Here is a 27,730-nt window from a genome sequence, read left to right as displayed (position 1 = left end):
GGATGATGAAAAAGTCTTGGAAATAGATAGCAGTGATGATTACCCAATACTGAAACTGTACTTAATACCACTGAATTGCACACTTAAAAATGGTTAACATGGTACATTTTGTTACGTATATTTTATCACAATAAGAAAGGTCAAAACAAGTTGATTTTCTTTTCAATTACAAGTTGAAGAATAATTTTCAAAGATGGGCACATAGTGTGATCCCATTTTTCAAAATGAAAATAAAAGGGGAACGTTGGAACCAATAAATGCAATGCATTACAACTGGGACCTATATCCCTCATTGTAGATCATGCTATCTGAGCGCCAGAAGCTTCAGTGACTAAAAACATGAGTTTGCAAAAGATAACATTTCAAATGTGTGAACACATACATTTTAAAAGACCTACAACTCTTATAACTATAACCAAATTTCTCTTTTTATTGCTATAAACTTGGTCATAATATTAATATTACCATTTTCTCCCAAAGTTCTATAACATCTACATTACCAGGTCTTTCTTGGTCAAAACCAGCATGTCATCAAGTTCAGAGTAATTCTGACCTTTATTTCTTGCTAAACTATTTTTGATATAAATCTATTTTCAAAAGTTGTATAAACCAATAATTTACTAAATGTTCAACTTTCTATTTTGCCTGCTCCCTCCCTCTTATTCCTTCATAAAATTCTCTTACCCTCTGCATAAAATGTATCTCTTTTTTTTTTTTTTGAGTTGAACACATTTTGCCATGAACATGAGGCTTCGTGCATGAAAGTTCATCTCCCACTTCCTCTTCCCAGTGGCACAGTCTTTCAACTGCCAACTCCCCTGACTTGAACCTTGGTGCTCCCTACAGAGTGGCAGCATGACTCAGAAGAGAAAATACAACGGGTGGGTAAAATCAGACCTGGGTTCAAATCCCAGTGCTACCATCTATCATATGATCTTGAGTAAGAAACATGGCCTTTCTGAGTTTCAATCATATCTTACATAAAATGAGTCTAATACTACCTCTCAAAGGGCTGATGTGCAACATATATTACACTAAAAAGCATTTGGGGCTAAATGCCATGGCTTACACCTATAATACCAACACTTTGGGAGGCCAAGGTAGTAGGATTCCTTAAGGTCAAGGAATCAAAGCAAGATGCCATCTCTACAAAAAAAATTAAAAATTAACCTGGCATGGTAGCACATGCCCGTAGTGCTAGCTACTCAGGAGGCTAAGGCAGTAGAATCACTGGAGCCCAGGAATTTGAGGCTGCAGTGAGCTGTGATTATGCCACTGAATTCCAGTCTGGGTGACAAAGCAAGACCTTATCTCAAACAGCAACAACAACAACAACAACAAAAACCTGGTTCATTACATGCCATACTTAGTGCTTAATAAATTATTTCCTTTTTTGCATGACTTCCTTCCCAGATCGTAATTGCATTCTATTATCCTATAGTGGACAATGATCTTGGACCCACAGTACTCATTTTCCTCTTCTTTAATTGTAATAGTACATTTATCTGGACTTGGGCCATTCATAATAGAGATTCCATGATCCTTGCAGCCAGTTATGGTCATGTCACTAAAAGGAAAAGGCAGAAGGCACTCTCTGATATGAACCAGTTTTGTTAGACGAGTAAGTTCTAGAGATCTGCTGTACAGCATAGTGTCCATAGTTAACTATATAATATTATGTTCTTCAAATTTGTTAAGAGAGTAGATTTCATCTTAAGTGTCTTTACCACAAAAATGAGGGGGAATCACAAGGAAACTCTATTACCTTGTGTGTTAATCTGTTTTCACACCGCTATACAGAATACTTCCTGAGACTGGGTAATTGTAAAGCAAAGAGGTTTAATCAACAGTTCTGCAGGTTTAACAGAAGGCATGGCTAGGAGGCCTCAGGAAACTTGCAATCATGGCAGAAAGCGAAGGGGAAGCAAGTACATCTTACATGGCGGCAGGAGAGAGAGAGCATGTGTGAAGGAGAAACTGTTAAGCACTTACAAAACCATCAGATCTCGTGAGAACTCACTCACTATCATGAGAACAGCGTGGGGGAACCTGCCCCCAAGATCCAATCATCTCCCACCAGGTCCTTCCCTCAACATGTAGGGATTATGGGGATTACAATGAGATGAGATTTGGGTGGGGACACAGAGTCAGATTATGTCACTTTGATTGTGGTGATGCTATGTGGTCCAACTCAGTAAATTGTACACATTAAATATGTGAAGTTCTTTATTTATCAATTAAACTCAAACTCAATAAAGCTCAATAAGCATCTTAATAAAGCGGTTTGCTATTAAAAAAAAAAAAAAAAAAAGTAGGACGCTGCCCTAACAATGGTTGATATGAATGAACCCCTCGCTGTCTTCTTTTCCAGTCTGCTGACTGGCACACAGACACTGATATTCTGGAACATGAAGACAAAGGCTTGGGACAAGGGAGGAGAGATCTGGAAGGAACCTACATCTGAATATTCCATGGAGCAAAGCAGCCATATCGTCCTAACCCACTCACCCCCAAGCATTATTTATATGGGAGAAATAAGCTCTTTTCTTCTTAAAGCCAAATTATCTTTCATTTATAGAAAAATTTTATACTAACTCACATATCTTCCTAGGAATCCTACATTTTCTCTTTTGGGGTAATGGAAGAGTCCTCCTCAGAGTTCTTTCCTATTTCCCATGAGAGGAATCTTACAGGTGAGTCAACTGAGGCCAATCTAGCAGGCTGTGATGAACACTAAATGGTTGGGGACTTTTGCTCTGACATATGTCATCATCGAAGTGCATGAGTATTTTATAAGATGATCAATGCTAAATGGCGGAAATATTTTGCCACAGCATTAACTAGACTAAAACCATCTTTACAAGATAATTGAAAAGGATTACCTAAGAATCTGAAGGAAAGTTACTTTTATGATCATACTTGTTATGCTGTAGTAATGTAATATGCTGCTAAAATCCATTTCAAACTGTTATTTCTATGAGAATCTGTCACACTAATTCTCACTAGCTATACACAAAGACAGAATTGAGTACTATCGATGCAATGAAGTTCTGGGGTAAAAGGAGTCAGGCTCCAATCTGTGTTGTGCAATGCTGTAGCAGTGTACTTTGGGGGAGTTTTCTTTTTTGTGTCTCAAATTCTTCACCTATTTTATGGATTTACAATAATAATTAACAAGATTAATATGATTATTAAATGCAATAATAATGTATAGTATTTAACATAGTACCTATAGAAAGCACTAAATACATGTTAGTTGTCATGTTCTATATATTATATATATATAGTTTGTTTGTTTTGTTTTGTTTTTTTGAGACAGAGTCTCACTCTATTGCCAGGCTGGAGTGCAGTGGCGCAATCTCGGTTCACTGCAACCTCCAACTCCCCAGTTCGAGTGATTCTCCTGCCTCAACCTCCTGAGTAGCTGGGATTACAGGCATGCGCCACCATGCCCAGCTAATTTTTGTATTTTTAGTAAAGACTGGGTTTCACCTTGTTAGCCAGGATGGTCTCGATCTCCTGACCTCGTGATCTACCTGCCTTAGCCTCCTAAAGTTCTGGGATTACAGGCATGAGCCACCGCACCCAGCCTAATTTTTTTAATACTTGTTTCTGTAAAATTTCTCTGTTCAAAGAAAAAAAAAAATCCACAAAACCTAGCATATTGTGGCACTAAAAACTGTAAAATAAAGTATATTAAATACAATCTAGCAAATGGGTTATTTGAATATAGTTCACCTTGAAGGTGACTCCTGCTAAAAATGTGCCAAGACCAACGAATGCTAAATTTGGTGAGCAAAAATTTTAGGAAAACAGGATTTACATAGTCTCATAGAGCCTCCTTCAAAGGTATTTATTAACACCAAAAAGGTGAGATGGTAACTTTACAACCGGTATACCCAGCAGATATTACCTTAACCAAGTGATCGAGGTCAACATCGCCAGCAACGAGACAAGTCAACATCATGAACCTCTTATTAATTCATGCTTAGAACGCAGTATCATTTGCGTAATATTTTGCCAAAAGTGAATAACTTCAGTCCAAACAGGAGAAAACATCAGACAAACCCAAATTGAAAGAGACTACAAAATTTGTTCAAAATTGAAAGTCTTTAAAAATTTGGCAAGGAAACCTGGACGAGCAACAAATATAAGTAAACCTATATTTGATAGCCAGCCTATATTTGAAAAATGTCAGAGAATAGATACTCACTTTATCTAATGTTTTCACACCTTAAAAAAGAGAAATTTATTTTGGAAATGAAGTAGATCTATAAATGTTGATTTTAAAAGATTTTGAGTGGAAAAACACAAATTATTTTAATTTTATATAAGACTATGGGCTGGGCACAGCAGCTCACGCCTGTAATCCCAGCACTTTGGGAGGCCAAGGAGGGGAGGATCACAAGATCAAGAGATGGAGACCATCCTGGTCAACATGGTGAAACCCCATCTCTATTAAAAATACAAAAATTAGCTGGGTGTAGTGGCGCATGCCTGTAGTCCCAGCTACTCTGGAGGCAAGAGAATCACTTGAACCCAGGAGACGGAGGTTGCAGCGAGCCGAGATTGCCCCACTGCACTCCAGGCTGGCGACAGAGAGCGACTCCGTCTCAACCAAAAAAAAAAAGAAAAGAAAAGAAAAGAAAAGGAAAAGAAAAAGACTAGGCACACTATAATCTCATTTATGTAAAAAATGATTTACATCTGCCTGTGCATTTTTTACCTTTGTATATAAAATGTCTGAAAAGATAAAAAATACAATTTGTGATTAGTTCTTTGGGTAAAAATTGGAGGCTGAGAGATGAAGGGAGAAAGTTACTTTTCACCCTGCATTTCTATGTACTATTTCAATTTTTTAGCATAAAGATGTATTATCTTTGTAACAAAAATAATATATTTATTAAAAATGAATGTAAATCAAACCTGGATCCATTTCTCATTTTTGTCACATGTCTGCTAAGTCACTTAACGTTTTTGGACCTCATTTTTCTCTTCTGTAAAATGAAATTATTATTTTATATATTAGTAATTTAACTGGAAATCTCTGCAAGCTTGTCCAGCTTGCCTTATTTTGTTGTTATTGTTGTTGTCGTTGTTCTGTTTTGTTTTGTTTTAGGCTTTTAGCAGCCTGAAGCCATGGTTTTTAGTTCCTGTCTCTGGTGATAAGTGGAAAAGAGGGATGAGGAAGGGGCTTTACTGGTCCAATCAGAAACAGAAACTAAGAACCTATGACTGTATTCTTGCCTTTGAACAGCTCTGCTAGGGTGTTGTGCAAATACAGATTCCCGGGCCCCCCCTCAAGTCCTATTAAATCAGACTCCTCGGGCATAAGGCCCAGAAGTGAAATCTGTAAAAGCTCCCCAGTTGATTTTGGTTCTCCCTTTCCAGACCTGGCCGAGCAGGAGGCGCCATCATGGGAGTTGCCATCCGCCACAACAAGGACCGAAAGGTTCGGCGCAAGGAGCCCAAGAGCCAGGATATCTACCTGAGGCTGTTGGTAAAGTTGTATAGGTTTCTGGCCAGAAGAACCAATTCCATATTCAACCAGGTTGTGCTGAAGAGGTTGTTTATAAGTCGCACCAACCTCTGTTGGTGCCGCCTCTGTTCCTTTCCCGGATGATCCGGAAGATGAAGCTGCCTGGCCGGGAAAACAAAACGGCCGTGGTTGTGGGGACCGTAACGGACGACGTGCGGGTTCAGGAGGTGCCCAAACTGAAGGTATGTGCACTGCGCGTAACCAGCCGGGCCCGCAGCCGCATCTCAGAGCAGGGGGCAAGATCCTCACTTTCGACCAGCTGGCCCTGGACTCCCCCAAGGGCTGCGGCACTGTCCTGCTCTCCGGTCCTCACAAGGGCCGAGAGGTGTACCGGCATTTCGGCAAGGCCCCAGGAACCCGCACAGCCACACCAAACCCTAGGTCCGCTCCAAGGGCCGGAAGTTCGAGCGTGCCAGAGGCCGACGGGCCAGCCGAGGCCCCAGGAACCCCGCACAGCCACACCAAACCCTACGTCCGCTCCAAGGGCCGGAAGTTCGAGCGTGCCAGAGGCCGACGGGCCAGCTGAGGCCCCAGGAACCCCGCACAGCCACGCCAAACCCTACGTCCGGTCCAAGGGCCGGAAGTTCGAGTGTGCCAGAGGCCGACGGGCCAGCCGAGGCTACAAAAACTAACCTTGGATCCTACCCTCTTATTAAAAAGATTTTGAATGCTGACCAAAAAAAAAAGTTTATATCCACATCACTTTCCACAAGAGTATCAGAGCCTCCCAGGAGAGAAGACAGCGTAATTATGCCTGCCATTTTTACTTCGGGAGTGGTCACGGGACTTGACCAGTGAAATGTTAACTCCATGAATACCAGCAGGGATGTTAATGTGAGTGCATGGATTGGTCTGTTTGCATGTCTTTACTTAGCCATGAGAAGAACATATACTAGGTAACAGCTGATCCCCAAATAAGGAACTACAGGGAGCAGACTTGAATTCAATAAGTATGTGAAGTCAAGCATAGGTAAGCAATCCTAGGTAAGCCATCCTAGGTAAGCCCTCCAAGACCGCTACTGACCCACAGACCTATGAGTGAGTAAGCATTGCTACAGCAGCAACTATCTAATAAGAGTGGAAAGTGGAATTTTGGAGAAGCCAGTCCACCCAGCAGATTAAATAAAGAGTTACCCTCTAGAGATGGTTTTGTTCCTCTGAAACAATGCTTCACAGTGTTTAAGATGCAGTTTTTCTATCTACCTGGCCTCTAGAGTGAGGAAAAATGGAACAAATTCCCTATTCAGTCCACACTGTACATATAGTGTATGCAAGAAATGAACATTGCTCTTATAAGTCACCATAGATACAGGGCTTAGCTCTTTGGCATATCTCAGACAATCCTGACTAATACAGGAAGGAAGTTCCAAGATTAATTCATCAGTTCTTCAATGTCATGGAACATTAAGCTTTCCTTTTTTCCATTTTTCCTTGTTCTACGGACCACCGTGTCATCCCTTAAAGTTTCAAGGTGGTTGTAGCAGATCCAGGCCAGAATCAGGTAACAGGCCCACGTCCTGACTGTAAGAGGAGAAGCTAGAAAAACAAGTGGTTTTGCCTTTTCGTTATATTTACTGGAAGACAAGCTTTGCCAGCCATGAAGAAAATAGGAGGAACAGGTGCTGCGTAGGCAGCCAACAGGTTCTTTGAATGTAGGATGGGATACTATCTACATTTGAGATTCTACTATTTACTGAATGCTTTCTCTATGTCAGTTTATTTTCATAGCTCATAGACATTATTTCATCCCCCGCCACCCATTTTACTGATGAGAAACTGGAACACAGGGAAGCTAATTGGGAATCACAAAGACAAAGCAACATGTTTAAGATCACCCAGATTGTAGATGACAGAATAAAGGTTTGAACCCACGCCTGACTGTCTGTATTGAAGCCCTCTTATCCAAACACCCTTCATGTAAAGACTTCTGCTTCTCTCCATTGTTCAGTACTTCAAGACAGCTACTGATTCTGCTGCATGACTCTTCTGTACTACAAAAGAGGTGCAGGACAGACACAAAAACAAAGTCCCTCCCTGGGGCACTGAATTACCCACCCCCAAAGAAAAAGACAGATGGTGATCTTTTTTCTTTTTTTTTCAGTGTCAAAGCCCATTCCAGTGAAACAAGCGCCTGCTGTCCCATGACTTATAACATCAAGTGATGTTCAGATTCTGTTGGGTTCCTGAGCAAGCATGCCAAGTCTGTTTGCAATTTCCGCAGCTCATAGCATGCTTGTCAGAGGCTTTCCATTCATTTTCACTAACGCTTCCCTGGCCTTTTGAAGGCTTTTCAGCTGAAAGCCAAGAGTCCAGGCCCCAGATTCTCAGAGGCTGGCAGCCCTCTTAAATGCATTGTTCATATCTCTGTCTCTCTCTCTCTCTTTCTCTCTCTGCTTTTTCCAAAGAAAGGACATCTTGGTACAACTCAAAAAGCTGCAAGCTGAAAACGCACTGAGAGTTTGAGCAGTAAGTCCCTGGTGTTGCTCATACCCAGAGCATTATTATCCCCTTAATCATCTCTCTCTCTCTGGACAGTGGTCTGTCTTGATCTTTCTGGGAGAGGCAACAAAGCAGCTGTGGTAGAATTTGATGCCATGTTGATGGCGTTGCACTGTTTCTTCAGATTCTCACATGGATGTGTGCCCTTGTGGGTGGCCTTCCATGCAGAACAGAGCAGTCCTTCTTCCCAGAAAGGCAGCGGAGCTTCCCAGCTGTGGTATCTTGGGGAAATGAAGCACATCCCCTCTGCTGTAGAATCATCTTAGCTTTTCCCACTTTGAAAGCTGGTTCCCAGAGAAAAGATACTAGGCAATTTTTTTTTGTAGAGTACTGATTGTATTGCTGTCAAATCAATGGACTAATCACCTATACGCATTCTTCTCTCTCAAACTATGAAATTTTTAAATGGGAAAACAGAGAGCTTGGGAAGAAGGAAGCAACAAGGGCTTTATGCCTCTGTGGTAGACAGAATTCTAAGATTGACCCTCAATGACCCTAACCCTTCTATAATCCAATACCCAGCCATTTGAATGTGGGTAGAACATGTGAATATGATGAGTGGTTACAAGGCAAGAGGGAGATTATGCAGTTGAGCCTGAATTAATCACACAAGCCCTTTAAAAGTAGAGAGATTTTGCTCGCTAATAGTAAAAGAGAAGTCAAAACGATTCTAAGTTTCAGGAGGATTCTATTTGAGAGATCCTGCTACCAGCCTTGAAAAGTTAAGCTTAACTGATGAGAGGGTCTGGGAGAAAGTCCATGGCAAAAAGCTTGCAAGGGGCCTCTAGGAGCTGAGACAAGCCCAAAGCTGAAAGCAAGTAAGGAAATGGGGTCCTCTGTCCTACAGCAGTGAGGGACTGAATTCTGCCAACACCCTTAATGGACCTGGAAATAGATTCTTCCCCAGGTCTCCAGGGAAGAGTCTAGGCCAGCCTTGAATTCAGTCTTGTGAAACTCTAAGCATAGAACCCAGTCAGGCCCTCTCATCCACCCTTTTCCTCTATATAACTGAGAGATGATAATTGGAAGTTGTTTCATGTGGTGAGTTTGCAGTAATTTGGTATGCAGCAATAGAAAACTCATACAGCCTCTTTCACCCATTCCCAGGAATCACAACGTTCAATTGGCAACAAATTGCATTTAATGAGTACAGACTCTAAATCATATAGATCTTATTCATTACATTATCTTCCGGCTTCGTTATGCATAGTAAGTATGAAATCAATCTTTGATGAAATGAATGAGGCAATGCTTAAAAGCACAGGCTTTAAAGTCAGAGACACACGAATCCAAATCCCAGCCTCATTACCTAGTATCTCCATGATCTGGAGTGGGTCGTTTAAGGTCTCTGAGTCTCAACCGTTGTTTCATTTGCAAAAAGAGGGTGAGCATGACACCTGCCCATTTTACTGGTTCCACTACTAGGAGACACAGTTGACTACTAGCTTATTTTTCACCTTCTCCAGTGGATTTGACAAAATTAGACTCTACTGATTTCCCACCTACATATAAAACCATTTTTTTTTTCAGTCCCTTGTTGGAGATCTTTCTTTCCCATCTATTTCTTATATGTTAGAGTTCTTCAAGGTTTGGCTGTTTCCTTTCTTACGAATTATTGCATAAATTTCCGTGGCTTCAAATGCCATACACTTAGCAATCTTTTTCAAGATTCTTTCTCTACACCAGCTCTTTCTTTGGGGCCCTGAACCCATATATCTAGCAACCTGATAACTCTATTTGTATCTTACTAGTTTCTGAAACTAAGAGAAGGCCTATATTGAATTCATGACTTTTTCCCCCCAAAATTACTCCTCCCCTAATGTTTTCAATCTCCATAATGTCTCTACCATTCACTCCTACCGGAAACCTGGGAGACATCTTTGAAAACCTCTTCCTCAGACATTCACATTCAACTCAACACAAAGACTTGTCAGTTGTACCTCTAAAGATATTCCTTATCTACCCTTTTCTCTCCATCTCCACAGCTATTCTTATACCCATCCAAGCCACCATGTTTTGCTTGGACCATGATAACATCATCTAAATGATATCCCACTTCACTCTCGTTTCTCTAAAATCCATTCTCCATTCTGTGCCCATGTGATCTTTATAAAAGGAGAATCTAAGTATATCATTGCTCACATTAATATTTTTAATCTTATATTGGCCTTAAGATAAATTATTAATTATAGATTAAAATTAAGTTATTAGTCAAATATTAGGTCAGTTCTTCTCTAATTTCAGCATAAAATTAAATACACGAGGTGTCTGCACAGCTCATGTGCTCTTATTTGGAAATGTTTTTGCCACTTTTGCTGAAGAAGTTGCCAGATTTTTCGACCTGGTTGTCCTGTAGTTCTGACCAGAACTGGCTAAATAGGAGAGGGAAGGAAAGAAAGACACAGAGACAGAGGAAGAGAAACGTCTGATATCTTTGTAGTTCCCATGACACCAGTAGTACTTCCCACAGTTGGGTTTCATGAAATTTCCCTTACTTACTTGTAAATACATTTCCTTTTGGCCAACATGAGTTTGTTTTTCTTTCAACCAAATAACTCTTAAACAGAAATAAAATTAGCCTTTTGCCTTTCCTTCTCAACATAATCCCAAACTTGCTTCCAAATTTTAATTTGCAAAGTCATCATAATTTGAAAAGTACTGGTGGATTTCCCAAGTCCAGGGATTCATTTGCTCTGAGTTCTTCAGAAGCAACCAACTTTTGCCAATGGAAACACAAATGACCCAAATCAATGATATATTTTTAACTTTTTATTTGGAAATAACTTGAAATTTACAAATTGTGGAAATAAAAATAATATGAAAATCCCCACATAACAATTATTCAAATTCACCTATTTTTAACATTTTACCCCATTTGTTCTATCATTAAGACTATTTGTCAATGTATGTAGCTATCTAGCTACATCTAATTTCTTGTCTGAACCACTTGATGGTAAAGTAAATACATCATGGCCTTGGACCTATTAATGTATCAGTGTATATTTCTTAACAATAGGAATGTTCTATTATATAACCAAAGAAAAGTTGTCAACCTTGGTGAATTTAATATTGGCAAATGTTTTTCTGTACACTTTGTATTCCAGTTTTCTCACTTGATCTAACAGGGTCATATAGCATATTGCCCCACCCACCACTCCAGTACAAAATTTAAGATCAAGTATTGTATTTACTTATCATGTCTCTTTGGCCTCTTTTATTTTAATTTTTTATTAACATCATTATGTTGTAAAATAGATCTCTTGAACTGATTTCTCCTAACTGAAATATTATATCCTTTTCCCCAATTCCATTCTCCCCCTGCCCCCGGTAATCAGATCCTACTCTCTGCTTTTATGAAGCTTACATTTCTACATTCCACAGATAAGTGAGATCCTATGATATCTGTCTTTCTGTGCCTGGTTTATTTTACTTAACACAACAACTTCCAGGTTCATCCATATTGTTGCAAATGACAGACTTTCCCTCTTTTTTAAAGCTGACTAGTAATCCATTGTGTATAGATGCCATATTTTCTTTATTTATCCATTGATGAACACAGGTTGATTCCATATCTTGGCTATTGTGAAGAGTGTTGCAATGAACATGGCAATGCAAACAGCTCTTCAACATACTGATTTCATTCTCTTTGTTTATATACCCAGAAGTAGGACTGCTGAATAATGTGGCATTTCTATTTTAATTTTTTGAGAAATCCCAAATTGTTTTCTATAATGGTTTTATTAATTTACATTTCCACTAACGGTATACCAGGGTTCCCTTTTCTTTATAACCTTATCAACACTTATCTTTTATTTTTGACCTCTTATAATCTGAAACATTTCCATAGTCTTTCATGATATTGATGCTCTGGAAAAATACATTCCTCTTTTTGTTTCATAGAATGTTTCTCCTTTGGATTTTATTGAAGTTATGTGTTCTCAGATGGAATACTGCATAGGTAATGTGGTGTCCTTCCAGGGGTGTGACACCTGGAGGGACACAAGGCCACCTGTCCTTCATGGGTGATGGTCACTAGGACCACTAGTCAAGGTGCAGTTAAGGTGTGATCTGATTCTCCACTGCATGATTATTGTATTTTTTTTTTGTCTTCCTGTATTAGGGTTCTCTAGAGGGACAGAACTAATAGGATATATACATACACACACACACACACACACACACATATATATGTATCAACTCACATGATCACAAGGTCCCATAGTAGGCCATCTGCAAGCTGGGGAGCAAGGAGAGCCAGTCTGAGTCCCAAAACTTAAGAACTTAGAGTCCAATGTTTGAGGGCAGAAAGGGTCCAGCATGGGAGAAAGATGTAGGCTGGGAAGCTAGGCCAGCCTAGTCTTCCCACATTTTTCTGCCTGCTTTATATTCTAGCTGCACTGGCAGCTCATTAGATGGTGCCCACCTAGATTAAGGGTGGATCTGCCTTTCCCAGCCAACTGACTCAAATGCTAATCTCCTTTGGAAACACCCTCACAGACACACCTGGGATCAATACTTTGCATCCTTCAATCCAATCAAATTGACACTCAGTATTAACCATCACACTTCCTTACAATAGATAAGCAGTCTGTAGAGAGACACTTTGAGACCATACAAATGTCCTGTTTCCCATCAAAATTTCTTCTAGGATTAAAAATCCATTGATTATTCTTATCAGATCCAATCCATACCACGATGGTTGGAAAATGATAATTTTTCAACTCCAGCGTTGCAAAAGCCCTCCTTCTCTCCCACTTATTTATCTATTTTTGGTGTAAATCCATGAGTTTCTTTTTTCCCAGTGATTTATGTTTTATTATTGTATTCCATTATTTGATGCTCAAATCAACCTAGATTTTCCCAGTGGTAGCCCCTTTGAGCTGAATTTTTTTCCTTGTGACAGGTCATGATAGGTAGATGGATGTAGTGCTTTTTATTTTATGGCATAACAATATATTTCAGGCTCATTTTGTGCCCATCCTGCCCCAGCTCTGAAATCAGCCATTTCAATTATATTTTTAAATTGATGTATTGTAATTGGGTTTTTATTAAAATGGGGCATATTTATATCTGTCTCATTCTTTGTTATCAGAAAATTTTAGCAATACATTAGAGCAAAACAAAGAAGTTTCAGTGGAAAATTCTTCTAGTGGCTTATTTCCCCTGAGTTTTTTGGATAGGAAGATAGGCTGTAATACGGGCTGAATTCTACTTATTGAAAATCAGTGTATTATTATCCTACTCTTCTGAGAGCCAATGCTTGGCAGGCATCCTCAAATTTTATTGTGAGTTACAATGCTGGTGATCAACCAATCCAATAAATTGCTCAGTTCTTCCAGTTCACTTAGACAAAATATGATTTTTCTTTAAAAATATGCAAACTTGTTGGAATTCATTTCTTCATCTACAAGTATAATGATTTTGACTAATTTTACACAAAAATATTGCCAAGTGTGGGCTTCATAAATCTGTCTCATTTTGTTACTTGCTACTCTCCCCAGCTGCTTTGAACTTAGCAGAAAACTGCCAAATTAAAAAAATAATAATAATAAGCTATCATGTGCTGTAATTTCCTCTTTGGGGGCATTTTTAATTTTGTCATTGTACATCTTATGCTTTAAAGTAGATTAAATACATCTGATCCGGTGCCCAAGAAACAATTATTTCCAGTGTTAAAAACAGAATTGAGAATTCAGGGGATGGGAAGTTAGAACTTGAACTCTGTCTTAGATTTTATGTGACATGTGTTAACATCTCATCTAATTACATTCATTACCTTATTCATCTTTAGAAACAAAATATTAATGAAAACTGAAAGGACTGAAATAACAAAAAATGGATTTTTTTCTGGCCTTATATTCATACTGAATGGAAGTGTACAATTCATTGAATGATACCCAGTTAGGTTGATGAGATGGGGCTTTGTGATGGAGTCAGATACATTCAACAGGATGTAATAAATAAGAAACACGTAATGAGTCTGGGCACGGTGGCTAATGCTTGTAACACTAGCATTCTGGGAGGCCGAGGTGAAAGGATTACTTTAGTTCAGGAGTTTGACACCAGCCTGGGCAACAGAGACCTCATCTCTACAAAAAGTTTAAAAATTAGCGAGGTATGGTGTCATATGCCTGTGGTCTCAGCTACCTGGGAGGCTGAGACAGGAGGATTGCTTCAGCCCAGGAGGTTGAGGCTGCTGTGAGCTGTGATTATGACACTGCACTCCAGCCTGAGTAACAGAGCAAGATCCTGTCTCAAGTAAAAACAAAAACAAAAATGAAAAACAAGAAACACGTAATGGAGTGTTAATGACTAAAAGGTTAAACTGGTTAGCATTGGCTCAGAGGCTCTAGCACCGTAATCCAGACTATCATTTGTCTTATTAGATTTTAAGACTCAGAAGAGCTGAGATGAAAGGAGGGTTATTTTTAAATAATACTTTTATGAAAATATAATTTACGTTCCGTAAAGTTTACCCTTTTAATGTGTACAATTCAGTGACTTTTTAGTATATTCACAAAGTTGTGCATAGATCACCACTAATTGTAGAATATTTTCATCACCCCAGAAAGAAACCCCATAGTCATTAATATTCATTCTCCTTTCCCCCTTCCCTTCAGCCCCAGCCACTGCCAACTTACTTTATATGTATGTTCTATTTATTTGTCTATTCTGAATATTTTACATAGATGCAGTTATGCCATGTGTGGTGTTTTACTTCTGGTTTCTCTCCCTTAGCATCATGTCTCTAAGGCCCATGCATGTTGGAGCATGTGTCAGTGCCTCATTCTTCATTATGGCCAAATAATATTCCAATGTTTATATGCATTATAAATATTTCATTTACCAGGCATGGTGGCTCACACTTGTAATCCCAGCACTTTGGGAGGCCGAGGCAGGCAGATCACGAGGTCAAGAAATTGAGACCATCCTGGCCAACATGGTGAAACCCCATCTCTACTAAAAATACAAAAATTAACTGGGTGTGGTGGTGTGTGCCTGTAGTCCTAGCTACACAGGAGGCTGAGGCAGGAGAATCGCTTGAACCTGGCGGGGCGGAGGTTTGCAGCGAGCCGAGATTGTGCCACTGCACTCCAGCCTGGCGAGAGAACAAGACCCCGTCTCAAAAAAAAAAAAAAAAAAAAAAAAGAACAAATCTTTTATTTATCCACTCATCAGTTGATAGATATTTGGATTGTTTTTACATTCATAATGCTGCTATGAATATTTCTGTACAATATTTTGTATGGACATATATTTTTAGTTCTCTTAGGTACATAGGAGTGGAACTACAGGATCATATAGCAAATCTGGGTTTAACTTTTTTTTTTATTTAATGTAATTTTTTTTTTTTTTTTTTGAGAGGGAGTCTTACTCCGTCACCCAGGCTGGAGCGCAGTGGCGTGATCACGGCTCACTTCAACCTCCGCCTCCTGGGTTCAAACAATTCTCATGTCTCAGCTTCCCGAGTAGCTGGGGTTACAGGCATGCACAACCATGCCCGGCTAATTTTTTGTATTTTTAGTAGAGATGGGGTTTTACCGTGTTGGTCAGGCTGCTGACCTCAAGTGATCTGCCTGCCTTGCCCTCCCAAAGTGCTGGGATCACAGGTGTGAGCCATGGCGCCCAGCCCATGTTTAACTTTTTGACAAACTCCCAAACTGTTTGTCAAAGCAGCTGTACCATTTTACATTCCCACCATCAAAGTCTGAGCATCCAATTTATCCATTAACTCACTGATGCTTCTTCTTATCTGTCACTTTTATTATTTCCATCCTAGCAAGTGTGAAGTGTTAACTCGTTGTGGTTCTCATTTTCCTTTCCCTGATGACTAATGATGTTGAGAATCCTTGTATGTGTGTATTGACCATTTGGATGTCATCTTTAGAGAAATGTCTGTTCTAATCCTTTGACTGATTTTAAATTGGGTTCTGTGCCTTTTCATTTTTATTTTTTTCCTGAGTTGTAAGAGTTCTTTATATGCTTTGGATACAAGTCCCTTATCATATACATGACTTGCAAAACTCTTCTCCCCATCTGTGGGGTTGTCTTTTTACTGATGGTATCCTTTGTAACACAGAAGTTTTAAATTTTGATGAAGTCAAATTTATCTATTCTTCCTTTTGTTGCTTTCGGTTATGTCTAGGAAACCACGGCCTAATCCACTGTCACAAAGATGTACTCTTCTGTTTTCTACTAAGAGTTGTATAGTTTTAGCTCTTACACTTAGATTTTATTCTATTTTTGGTTAATTTTTGCATAGGATATAAGATAGGGATCTAACTATATTCTTTTACATGTAGATAACACTTGTCCAACACTATTTGTTTAAAAATATATATATATATTCTTTTACCCTTGAGTTGTCTTAGTACCCTCATGAGGAGGAAGCTTTTTGGGTGAGTTTGTCTCCCACGAAAATGTAGAAGACCTTTGAAATTCCCTTAACATTCACAGTAACAAGTTTCTGGTTTCCCAAGGATTGAAGAAAAAGGTGTTCCTTCTCCCCAGCAATAGGCTAGCTGCTGGGTGTTGTGGCTCACATCTGTGATCCTAGTACTTTGGGAGTCTGAGGAGGAAGAACTGCTTGAAGCCAGGAGCTCAACACCAGCCTGGCCAACAAAGTGAGACCCCATCTCTAAAAAGAAATTTTAAAAAATTAGCCAGGCAGGGTGGTGCACCCTGTACTTCCAGCTTCTTGGGAGGCTGAGGTAAGAGGATTGCTTGACCCCAGGAGTTTGAGGCTACAGTGAGCTATGATTGCATCGCTGCACTCCAGACTGGGCAATAGAGTGAGATGCTATCTTGAAAACTAATTGATTTATTAATTCATTAAAATTTAAACAAAAATTCAAAAACCAACGTGATTGGATTCTTCTTTATTGAATACCTGCAACAGACTATCATTCCATCTAGGAACTTATCACAATCTCTGTTGTTCTTTGGCCACTTGAAAAAACTTGCCCTGCCACAGAACGTGTATTTCAAAGCTTAGCTGAGGCTCCAGAATCCCAAAAAATGCCTTTATTATTGAATCACTGGATAAGATTTGGAAAAAGTGGTGCAGTCATTGACACACTATAAGATTGCAAATCTGCTATACGATCAAATGTTCAAATAAGGATGAGACACTGAAAGATTGGTGAGGCCATTCTGCCTTACCCAACACTTCAATTGAGAGAGGGTCAGGTAAGGTGGCAGGTAACTTCTTTCCAGAAAGTCCATTGAAGAAAGTGAATCATAAAGGTCAATCTGAGTCCGATAAATCATTCTACTTCCTTATAGATCCGAATGCCATGATTCGTAAGCAATTCTCCTTTTATCTCATGTTGAACTCTCTCTCAACAACTTCACCTCTAATTCTTTGTTGAGAAAGAGCAACTCGTTTCTGGTGAATCACTTTGGAGTAGACTACTTCTAAAATAGCCCCCAGTGATCCTTGCCCTCTGGTAGGTATGACCTTGTGTAACCCCTCACCATGGGTGGCCTAGACCTAATGACTTGCTTCTAAATAACAAAAGTGATGGCCTATTACTTCTGAAAGTAGGTTATAAAAGGCTGTGACTTCTATCCTGCTGGCACTCTCTTGCTGTTTCTCACTTTCTCATTTTGATTAAGCCAGCTACTCTATTGTGAGCTGCCCTCTGGAGAGGCTAAGTACTAAGAAACTGTGGCTCTTAGTCCAACAGCCCAGCAGGAACTGAATTCTGCAAACAGCATTGTGAGTAAGCTTGAAAGTACATCTTGCCCCAGTTACGCCTCAAGATGACCGCAGCCTTGGCTGATACCTTGATTGCAGCCTTGTGAGAATCCCTGGGCTGGAGGATCCAGTCAAGTCATTCCCAGACTCCTGATCTACACAAACTGTGTGAAAATACATATTCTTGTTGTCATCCACTAACTTCAGGGATGATTTATTATATAGCAGTAGATAACAATACATGATATTACTTGATCCACTGTTTTCTATTCTGTGCCCCAGTTCCTCAATAAACTGCAAGTGATGTCAAATAAACGCTTCCTAAATCCTGGGTTTTCAAATCCTTTCTTGAAACTCTATCTTTCCAACCTCTCATTGCTGTTCAATTACTGGACCATTCTAACCCTACTCGCTCCTATTCAGTCTCAATGAAAAGTCTCATTTTCACTGCATCATCTGGATGTTCATTGTCTCACCACCAAATTGCACCTTTCTTCTCACAAACGCCTTCAATTTCCTAGTGTTAACCAAAACCAGGTTTCTTCAAAACCATATCAAAGCCTTCTTCAATGGAGAAAATTCCTGCTGTCATCCCCTGCCCAACCCAGCATCCTGCTCTGTGTTTCTGCCATTTGCTAATCATGGGAAGTTGGGTTATTATTTAAGCCCTCAAAACCTCAATATCTTCATTTCTTAAATGGGGATAATATCTAACTCACTGAATTGCTCGAAAATTAGTAAAATGGTGTAGGCAAAAGTGCCTGACAGTGCTCATCCCTCAGCACATACCCGATTGATAATTGCTTTTTTTCTTTCCTGATATCAATTTCTCATTCATTTATTTAATAGTTTCTTATAGACTATATTATGGTCCCTTTTTTAAGGCAGGTCCTGGTGATACAGAGATGAAGATACTCACCATCTTGAAGATACTCATCGTCTGCCAGGGATACAGCATTTATCACACTTTTATTGAAGTTATTGGTTGGTCCATGATAGAGGCTCATATTCTGGGAAAACAAAAACAGGGTACTTATTATTATCCTGACAACTCTTTACTAATTCATGCCACTTACTTATATCTGCCTCTTTCTTTAATCTTCATTATAATCTACAGAATTCCACAACATTTTTCATCCCTCACTCTCCAACTTTTGGCTTGGAGTCTTTCTTTCCACTCTCCTCTGGTCATTACTCCCTAATACAATCAGCTACCATGTTAAATTATTTTAACATAATGGCTCTCACAATTCCCAAACAAATCCTATTATTAGATCCCAAAGATCTAATAATAATCCTACCTTTAGTATTGATTAATATGGCTATCCTCACTCTTCTCCCTTAGACTTCATCATCTTTATTCAAACGTACCTCTTCTTGCACTTGCTATGTCTTCTCTTAGAACATTGTTTCCTTCCCTATTGCTTGACTAATTCCTAAGCATTCTGTGCATCCTTGCCCGCCATCGTATGACCCCAGCTAATCACCTAATCAATCATTGTTTCCCTGCAGACACCTGATGCTTCAGGCCATTGTATCATTCATGGATCCCAGGCACAATGCTTATCATCCTCCTTCTAAAATTATGTTCAGTCATTTGCTCCATGAAGGATGCCTTCTCCCCTCAACCAATATTAATCCATCAGAATCTCAATCATCCTTCAAGGACCATTACAGACACAATGTTTTTCTTGTTTTAAATGCTTGTGCTCTTTCTTTTAACCCTAAGGATGTTTACAACACTTTTTTTTTTTTTTAACAGCATTTAAACTACATTCTTGAGGCTAGTGTCGTAATTTTATAGTTACATGTTTATTGTCTAAAGTATATCTCCTAATGTTTGTTTGTTGTTGTTGTTGAGGCAGAGTCTCGTTCTATTGCCCAAACTGGAGTGCACTGACGCCATCTTGGCAAGGGCAACACCTCCCAGGCTCATGAGTTTCTCATGCCTCAGCCTCCTGAGTAGTTGGGATTACAGGCGCACACTAATGCACCCAACTAAATTTTGCATTTTTATTTATTAATAATTTTTCTTTTTTTGAGATGGAGTCTCGCTCTGTCGTCCAGGCTGGAGTGCAGTGGTGTGATCTCCACTCACTGTAAGCTCCGCCTCCCGGGTTCACGCCATTCTCCTGCCTCAGCCTCCCAAGTAGCTGGGGCTATAGGTGCCCACCACCACGCCTGGCTAATTTTTTGTATTTTTAGTAGAGACGGGGTTTTACCATGTTGGCCAGGCTGATCTCAAACTCCTGATCCCAAGTGATCCACCTGCCTCAGCTTCCCCAAGCGCTGGAATTACAGATGTAAGCCACTGCACCCGACTGAAAGTACATACCCTAATGTTTGAAAACCAAAATTATGTCTGTGGCAGCATGAGAATGTTCTTCACAGATCTTTCAAGATAGGAGGATAATAGAACAAGCTCTGGAATCCAGCATCAGGTTTGTGCCAAGGGTATACCTCCCACAGGCTGCTCCTGGCCAATGACTGAATGTATCAAGGGATACTCAGGCTAACCCATTCTTTGGACACAAAGGCTCTCTGATGGCCAGCTTTGACTTAGGACTCCCCAGGAGCACTACTGAACTTCCCTCAGATGGAGGGCGATATCCATTTAGGGTCACACTTGCTTCTCACTGTGAAGGCTCTCCAAGTCTATCCCAGCCCCCTCCCCATTTTCCTTCATATGGCATTTTCCCAGATGTTTCCAGCTGTTTCCCCACATGTTTAATCCAGTCTTGGCATCCACTTCCCAGAAGACCTGGAATAACAAAACTGGTGCCAGGAGTGATCCTCAGAAACAGGCAATGAGTTGAGGATAGAACTGGCTAACCTACCACCCAGCAGAGGAAGAAGACAGTATCCTAGTTGGAAGGAGGGGCATGGATAGTCACTGGCATGAGGTAACCCACCATTCCTCTAATAAGGACTAGCATTTCCCACTGCAGAAGCCCCTCTCCCACAAAACAACACATGCCAGTGGTAAATGAAATGATAGCCCCATGCCCCGCACCGCCCTTCCACACATACACGAAGATGTCAGGTCCTAATTTCTATAACCTTTGAATATGTTACATTACATGGAAGAAAGGACCTTGCACGTGTAATTAATTAGAATACTGAGGTATGAAGATTATCCTGGGTTATCTGGGTGGGCTCAAAGTGTTCTAAACAATGATGAAAAAACCAAAGATGACACAAACAAATGAAAAGACATTCCATGCTCATGGGTTGGAATAATTGATATTGTTAGGGTGACCATACTTTCTAAAACAATCTACACATTCAATGAAATTCCTCTCAAAATACTAGTGTTATTCTTAACAGAAACAGAAAGAAAATCCTAAAATTCATATGGAATCAAAAAAGAGCCAGAACAGCCAAAGCAATCCTGTGCAAAAAGAACAAAGCTGGAGGCCTTACACTGCCTGACTTCAAAATATATTACAAAACTGTAGTAACCAAAAAATCATGGTATTGTTATAAAAATAGATACTTGAACCAATGCAACAGAATCCGGAAATGAATCCATACATTTATAGTCATCTGATCTTTTGATAAAGCCATCAAGAACAGACACTGGAAAAGGACACCGTCTTCAATAGGAAAACTGGATAATCATATACAGAAGAATGAAACTGGACCCCTATCTCTCACCATATACAAAAGTCAACTCAAGATGGACTAAAGACTTAAACATAAGACTTGAAATTATAAAACTATTAAAAGGATATTGATCTAGGCAGAGAATTAATGGCTAAGACCACAAAAGCATAGGCGACGAAAACAAAAATAGGCAAATGGAACTACATTAAACTAAACAGCTTCTATACAGCAAAGAAAACAGTCAATAGAGTGAAGAGGCAACCTCTTGGATGGGAGAAAATATTTATAAACTACTCATTCAACAGGGAACTAATATCCACAGTATACAAGGAACTCAAACAACTCAGCAGTAGAAAGAAAGAAAGAAAAGAAAGAAAAAAGAAAGAAAGAAAGAAAGAAAGAAAGAAAGAAAGAAAGAAAGAAAGAAAGAAAGAAAGAATCCCATTTAAAAATGAGCAAAGGACATGAATAGACCCTTCTCAAAAGAAGACATACAAGTAGCCAACACATATATGAAAAAATGTTCAACATCATTAATTACCAGGGAAATGCAAATCAAAACCACAGTGAGATATCTTACCCAAGTTAGAATGGCTATTACCAAAAGACAAAACATAAAAGATACTGATATGATTACAGAGAAAAAGGAAAAGGGAGCTCTTATACACTGTTAGTGGAAATGTAAGTTAATACAGCCACTATGGAAAACAGTATGAAGATTCTTAAAAAAATTAAAATATAATTACCATATAAGCCAGAAGCTTCACTGTTAGGTATTTATCCAAAGGAAAAGAAATCAATATATCAAAGTGATTACAACACTGCCATATTTGTTACAGCACTATTCACAATAGCAAAGATATGGAATCAATGTAACCGTCCATCAATGGATGAATGGGTGAAAAAAAAAAAACTGTGGCATATATACACAACGAAATACAATAAAAAAGGATGAAATAATAATAATTTCATCGATAGCAATAAAAAATGATGAAATAATATAATTTTCAGCAAGATGGGTGGAACTTTAGGTTAATATGCTAAGTAAAATAAGCCAGGCACAGAAGACAAGTATTCCATATTCTAACTCCTATGTGAGAGCTAAAAAAAAAGAAAGTTGATCATATAGAGGTAGAGAATGGAATAATAACAGAGACTGGAAAAGGGTGTATGTGTAGAAGAGGGAATGAAGAGAGGTTGGTTAATGGGTACAAACACAGTTAGATAGAAGGAATACATTCCAATCTTTGCTAGAAAAGCAGGGTGGCTAGAATTAACAAAACTGTATTGTACTTTTCAAAATAGCCAGAAGAAGACTTAAAATGTACCCAACACATAAAAATGATAAACCCTTAGGTGATGAATACCCTAAATATCCTGAATTGATCATTACCCATTCTATGCATAGAACAAAATTTCACACGTACCCTCATAAATATGTACAAATATAATGCATCAAAAAGTATTTAAATATAAAAAAGGGTTCTTGTAAGAGGAAGGCAGTAGGGTCAGTGTCAGAGAGGAGGACACAACAATGAAAGCAGAAGTCAGAGAGAGAGAGAGAGAAAGAATGGAGATGTTACATTGCAGGACTTGAAGGTGGAGGAAGGAGCCATAAGTCAGAAAAGGCAAGTGGCTTCCAGGAGCTAGAAAATTCAAAGAAACAGCTTCTCTCTGGCTAGCATCTTGATTTAGAACTTCTAACTTTCAGAACTAGAAGATAATATTTGTATTATTGTATGTCATGAAGCCTGTGGTAATTTATTTATTTATTTATTTATTTTTGAGACAGAGTCGCGCTCTGTCTACAAGCTGGAGTGCAGTGACATGATCTTGGCCCACTGCAACCTCCACCTCCCAGGTTCAAGCGATTCTCCTGCCTCAGCCTCCTGTGTAGCCGGGACTAAAGGCATGCGCCACCACACCCAGCTAATTTTTGTATTTTTAGTAGAGACACGGTTTCATCATGTTGGCCAGGATGGTCTCAATCTCTTGACCTTGTGATCCACCTGCCTTGGCCTCCTAAAGTGGCCTGTGTTAATTTATTACAGCAGCCATGGGAAACTAACACAGTGCCCACTCAGGAGCTGCCACATCTTCTCTTCTGCCTTCCAGGCTGCTAAATAGGGAAAAATTTCATCATAACCAGGCTAGGGATATGCTGAGTCTGGTAGGAGCAGAAAGCAATTATATGCCTAAAAGACTACATCCTGAAGAACTGGCAGGAGTCAGGGAAGTTCTCCTGTGATTTGAATTTGAGGATGCTTGATCAAGGAGACAAAAAAGTAAAGCTGGATATGCAAGATTTCATTGAGTTAGAAGCACTTTATTTAACACAATTTAATGTTCTAGCAAGGTATGGAGAGAATGAGAAAAACTTGTTGCTACTGTGGCTCTTAGAAGCCTGGAGAAAAGCAATGGTCAGCTTTTGGCAATGTAGAAATGCCTGCATTTCCCTAGCAGGTGACAGAGGAAGAAATAAAGGGGCTGAGGGAATATACTTGCTAAAATGGATAAATGATGTGAGTCTAGAAGGTCCACCAGATGAGCATGTTCCATAGGAAGCCCAGAGAACACAGATAGCTTTCACCAAGGTCATCAGGAATGCACTGATGAGAGGGGACAGACCACCGTCACTAAGAAGTTCAGAGACAGTTTCTTTGCAGGCTAGGGTTAAGGGAGGTGAAGCAGTCACAGGTCTTAGCTTAGTAGCGTGCATGGGAATGATGGGACTGTGTAGAGGACTATGTTAGCACATTCCATAACAACACTGACAGTCTGATCTATAGTTTCAGGAGTGGGGCTTCAGAGAAAGTGAGTTCAATCTATTGATAGGAAACATAAGTTTTATTTTATTTTTTTTTTTAAAAAAAGGTCTATATTTCATCCATCCTTTAGTAACTCACCACTGTGTTCACTTCAGTAAAGTTTTCATAGCACATCTAAAGCCTCTGTGAGGCTCAGAAATATTTGTGAAACAAAATTCTGGAACCGCAAATAAAATGTTAAATGGTCTCTTTAAATAGAAAATAACATATCTGGAAAATTTTCATGTAACTGTGTGCTTTAATCAGCCTTTCCTTTTCTAAGCATTATGTGTTTAAGTAATAGGCAATAGAAATATACTAGGCCGGGCTCAGTGGCTCACACCTGCAATCCCAGCACTTTGGGAGGCCAAGGCGGGCGGATCACCTGAGGTCAGGAGTTCAAGACCAGCCTGGCAAACATGGTTAAACCCCATCTCTACTAAAAATACCAAAAATTAGCCGGGCATAGTGGCAGGTGCCTGTAATCCCAGGTACTCAGGAGGCTGAGACAGGAGAATCCATTGAACCCAGGAAGCAGAGGTTGCAGTGAGCCCAGATGGCACCATTGCACTCCAGCCTAAGCAATGGGAGCAAAACTTCATCTCAAAAAAAAAAAAAAAAAAAAAAAAAAAAAGAAGAAGAAGAAATATACTTTAATCTTTGGCAGTCAAATATTATGTCCTGTAACCAGATCGTAATCAAATGTCTTGGAAGTTATATAGTGTATAATCATAATATGTTGGTTTGACATTTCATATCTCATCAAAGAGGATGCCTACCTGCAATGCTCTCTTCAGTTGCAGAAGCTGATAAGTCAGATACTTCATCTTGTCCAGAGGCTTCATGGTGTAATGAGGAAAAAAGGGGGGCAGGGTTTAGAGCCCTGACAAAAGAGATAGGAATGTCAGCTCTGCCACTTCCTAGTTTTCTCAACCTGGACATGTTTATTAACTTCTCTCACCTCGGTTTAATCATCTATAAACAGGAAACAGACACAGGCTTCTTGCAAACCATATATGAGATAATATCAACTGATACCTGGTCAACAAACGCTAATTCTGTTCCAAAATCCACCCTCTCTCCTTCAGTGTTCTTTCTTAACCATCTCCATGTCCCGTGGTATTTTAGCCTTACAATGACAGATTGTGAAGAAACGGACTAGCATAGACCAAAAGATACATAGCCCCATCTTTGAAAGCCACTTCCATTCACAATGGTCAGAAAATCTTGAATTAAAAACAAAAACAAAAACAAAAAAAAAACTGACCTCTTTTACCTGAAGGGTTTTTATTTTTCCTCACAAGGTCATACATACTGGTTTTTTCTTTTTTAAATTTTAATGTAGTAAGAAACATTTAACACTTACCACATCTACCCTCCTACCAGATTCTTAAGTGTTCAATATAGCAATTGTTGTGCACATACTCAATGTTGCACAGCAGATCTCTGGGGCTTGTGCATCTTGCATAACTGATTTTGTGCCCCTTGATTAGCAACTCCCCATTTTCCCCTCCCCTCAGCCCCTGGCAACCACGATTGTCTTCTTTGCTTCCATGACTTTGACTGGCAGAGACAAATTCTTAGTAATCACCTATAAAACAGCTAAATTTAGATTTCTGAAGGTTTTAAACTACTCAGAGGGCTGTTGGTAGGGCTTTATTCCTGATTCTTGACTGCACTTATATATCTCTAACTACTAGCACCTGCCTTGGCCTTCCTCCTTTCAATCTTGTATTAGTCTGTTCTCACGCTGCTATCAAGAAATACCCAGGCTGGGCACGGTGGCTCATGCCTGTAATCCCAGCAGTTTGGGAGGCCAAAGCAGGTAGATCGCCTTAGCTCAGGAGTTTGAGACCAGGGTTAAACCCTGTCTCTACAAAAAATACAGAAATTAGTCAGGCGTGGTGGTACACGCCTGTGGTTCCAGCTACTCTAGAGGCTGAGGTAGGAGGTTGGCTTGAACCTGGGAGGTGAAGGATTGCAAAGAGCCAAGATCACACCACTGCACTCCAGCCTGGGTGACAGAGCCAGACTGTCTCAAAAACAAAAAGCAAAAAAAAGAGAGACAGAGAGAGAGAGAGAGAAGGAAGGGAGACAGGGAGGGAGGGAGGGAGGGAAGGAGGAAGGGAGGAAGGGAGGAAGGGAGGAAGGGAGGGAGGAAGGAAGGAAGGAAGGAAGGAAGGAAGGAAGGAAGGAAGGAAGGAAGGAAGGAAGGAAGGAGAAAGAAAGGCTGAGACTGAGGAATTTATAAAGAAAAGAGGTTTCATTGGCTCACAATTCTTCAGGCTCTACAGGAAAAATGGCACCATCTGCTTGGTTTCTAGGGAGGACTCAGGCAACTTACAATCATGGTGAAAGGCAAAGGGGAAACCAGCACTTCACAGGGCCAGAGCAGAAGCAAGACAGAGAGGGTGTGGGGAGGTGCTGCATACTTTTAAACAACCAGATCTCGTGAGAACTTATGACACAGTACCAAGAGGGGATGATACTAAAGCATTCATGAGAATTCCACCCCCATGATCCAGTCACCTCCCACCCGGCCCCACTTCCAACACTGGGGATTACAATTCAACAGGAGATTTGGGCAGGGACACAGATCCAAACTATATCAAATCTGTGATGTTGCTTTCTTACCACCTATATCACTACCTACTCGCAGCTATAAATAATAGAGAAAATAATGCATTTACAATAGCATATCTCATAGTTTCTATCTGCCTGCCAATGTAATGACAAGCAACCTCAGCCGAAACCCAAAGATAGCAGAATGCAATTCTAATCAGAAAAAACGCCCCTAACAGTTCAGTGGCTCCCTCCAATCTGTAGCAAGCTCACTCACATAACACTCCACCCAGAGATCTCTGCAGCTGATATGGTTTGGCTCTGTGTCCCCACCCAAATCTCACTTTGAATTGTAACAATCCCCATGTGTCAAGGGTGGGACCAGGTGGAGGTAATCGGATCATGGGGGCAGTTTCTCTCATGCTATTCTCGTGGTAATGAGTGAGTCTCAAGGCATCCGATGGTTTTATAAGCATCTGGCATTTCCCTGCTTGCATGCATTCTCTCCGCTGCCACCCTGCGAAGAGGTGCCTTCCACCATGATTGTAAGTTTCCTGAGGCCTCTGCAGCCATGCAGAACTGAGTCGATTAAATCTCTTTTCTTTATAAATTACCCAGTCTTGGGTATTTCTTCACAGCAGTGTGAGAACAGACTAATACAGCAGCTGTTCTCCATCAGCAACATCAGCCTTACTTAGATGGTTAAAAATAAAATGTTACATTCGGGGTGGGGGCAGGGTGAATGGGGAAGGTAGTGGCTAACCCAAGGCATTAGGCATTTTCTTGCTCAAGGAATGATTTTTGAAGATTTACAATTGTTTCTGTTCCTCTCCACTGGTATTTTCACCAGACAGATTTTTTGCTAAATGCCGCAGAATCATTAGCCAACTTATGTCCCTTGAGTAATGGTATTTAATGATTTTTTGCAGAAAAGTTACATTAGTATAAATCAGTGGTCTTCAACAGGTGGCAATCCTTCCCTATCCCAACATTTAGCAACTTTTGGAGACATTTTAG

General features: G+C 39.9%; 1 pseudogene; it reads left to right on the top strand.

The window, feature by feature from the left end:
• The first annotated feature begins 5,375 nt into the window (after positions 1 to 5,375).
• LOC102132098 (large ribosomal subunit protein eL18-like) lies at positions 5,376 to 6,225 on the top strand (annotated as a pseudogene).
• The last annotated feature ends 21,505 nt before the right edge of the window (positions 6,226 to 27,730 follow it).

This window comes from Macaca fascicularis, chromosome 16 (genome assembly GCF_037993035.2).
Source record: "Macaca fascicularis isolate 582-1 chromosome 16, T2T-MFA8v1.1".
Lineage (NCBI taxonomy): Eukaryota > Metazoa > Chordata > Mammalia > Primates > Cercopithecidae > Macaca > Macaca fascicularis.
The sequence above is the reverse complement of the archived record's forward strand: the minus strand, read 5'-3'. Positions and strand labels throughout refer to the sequence as shown.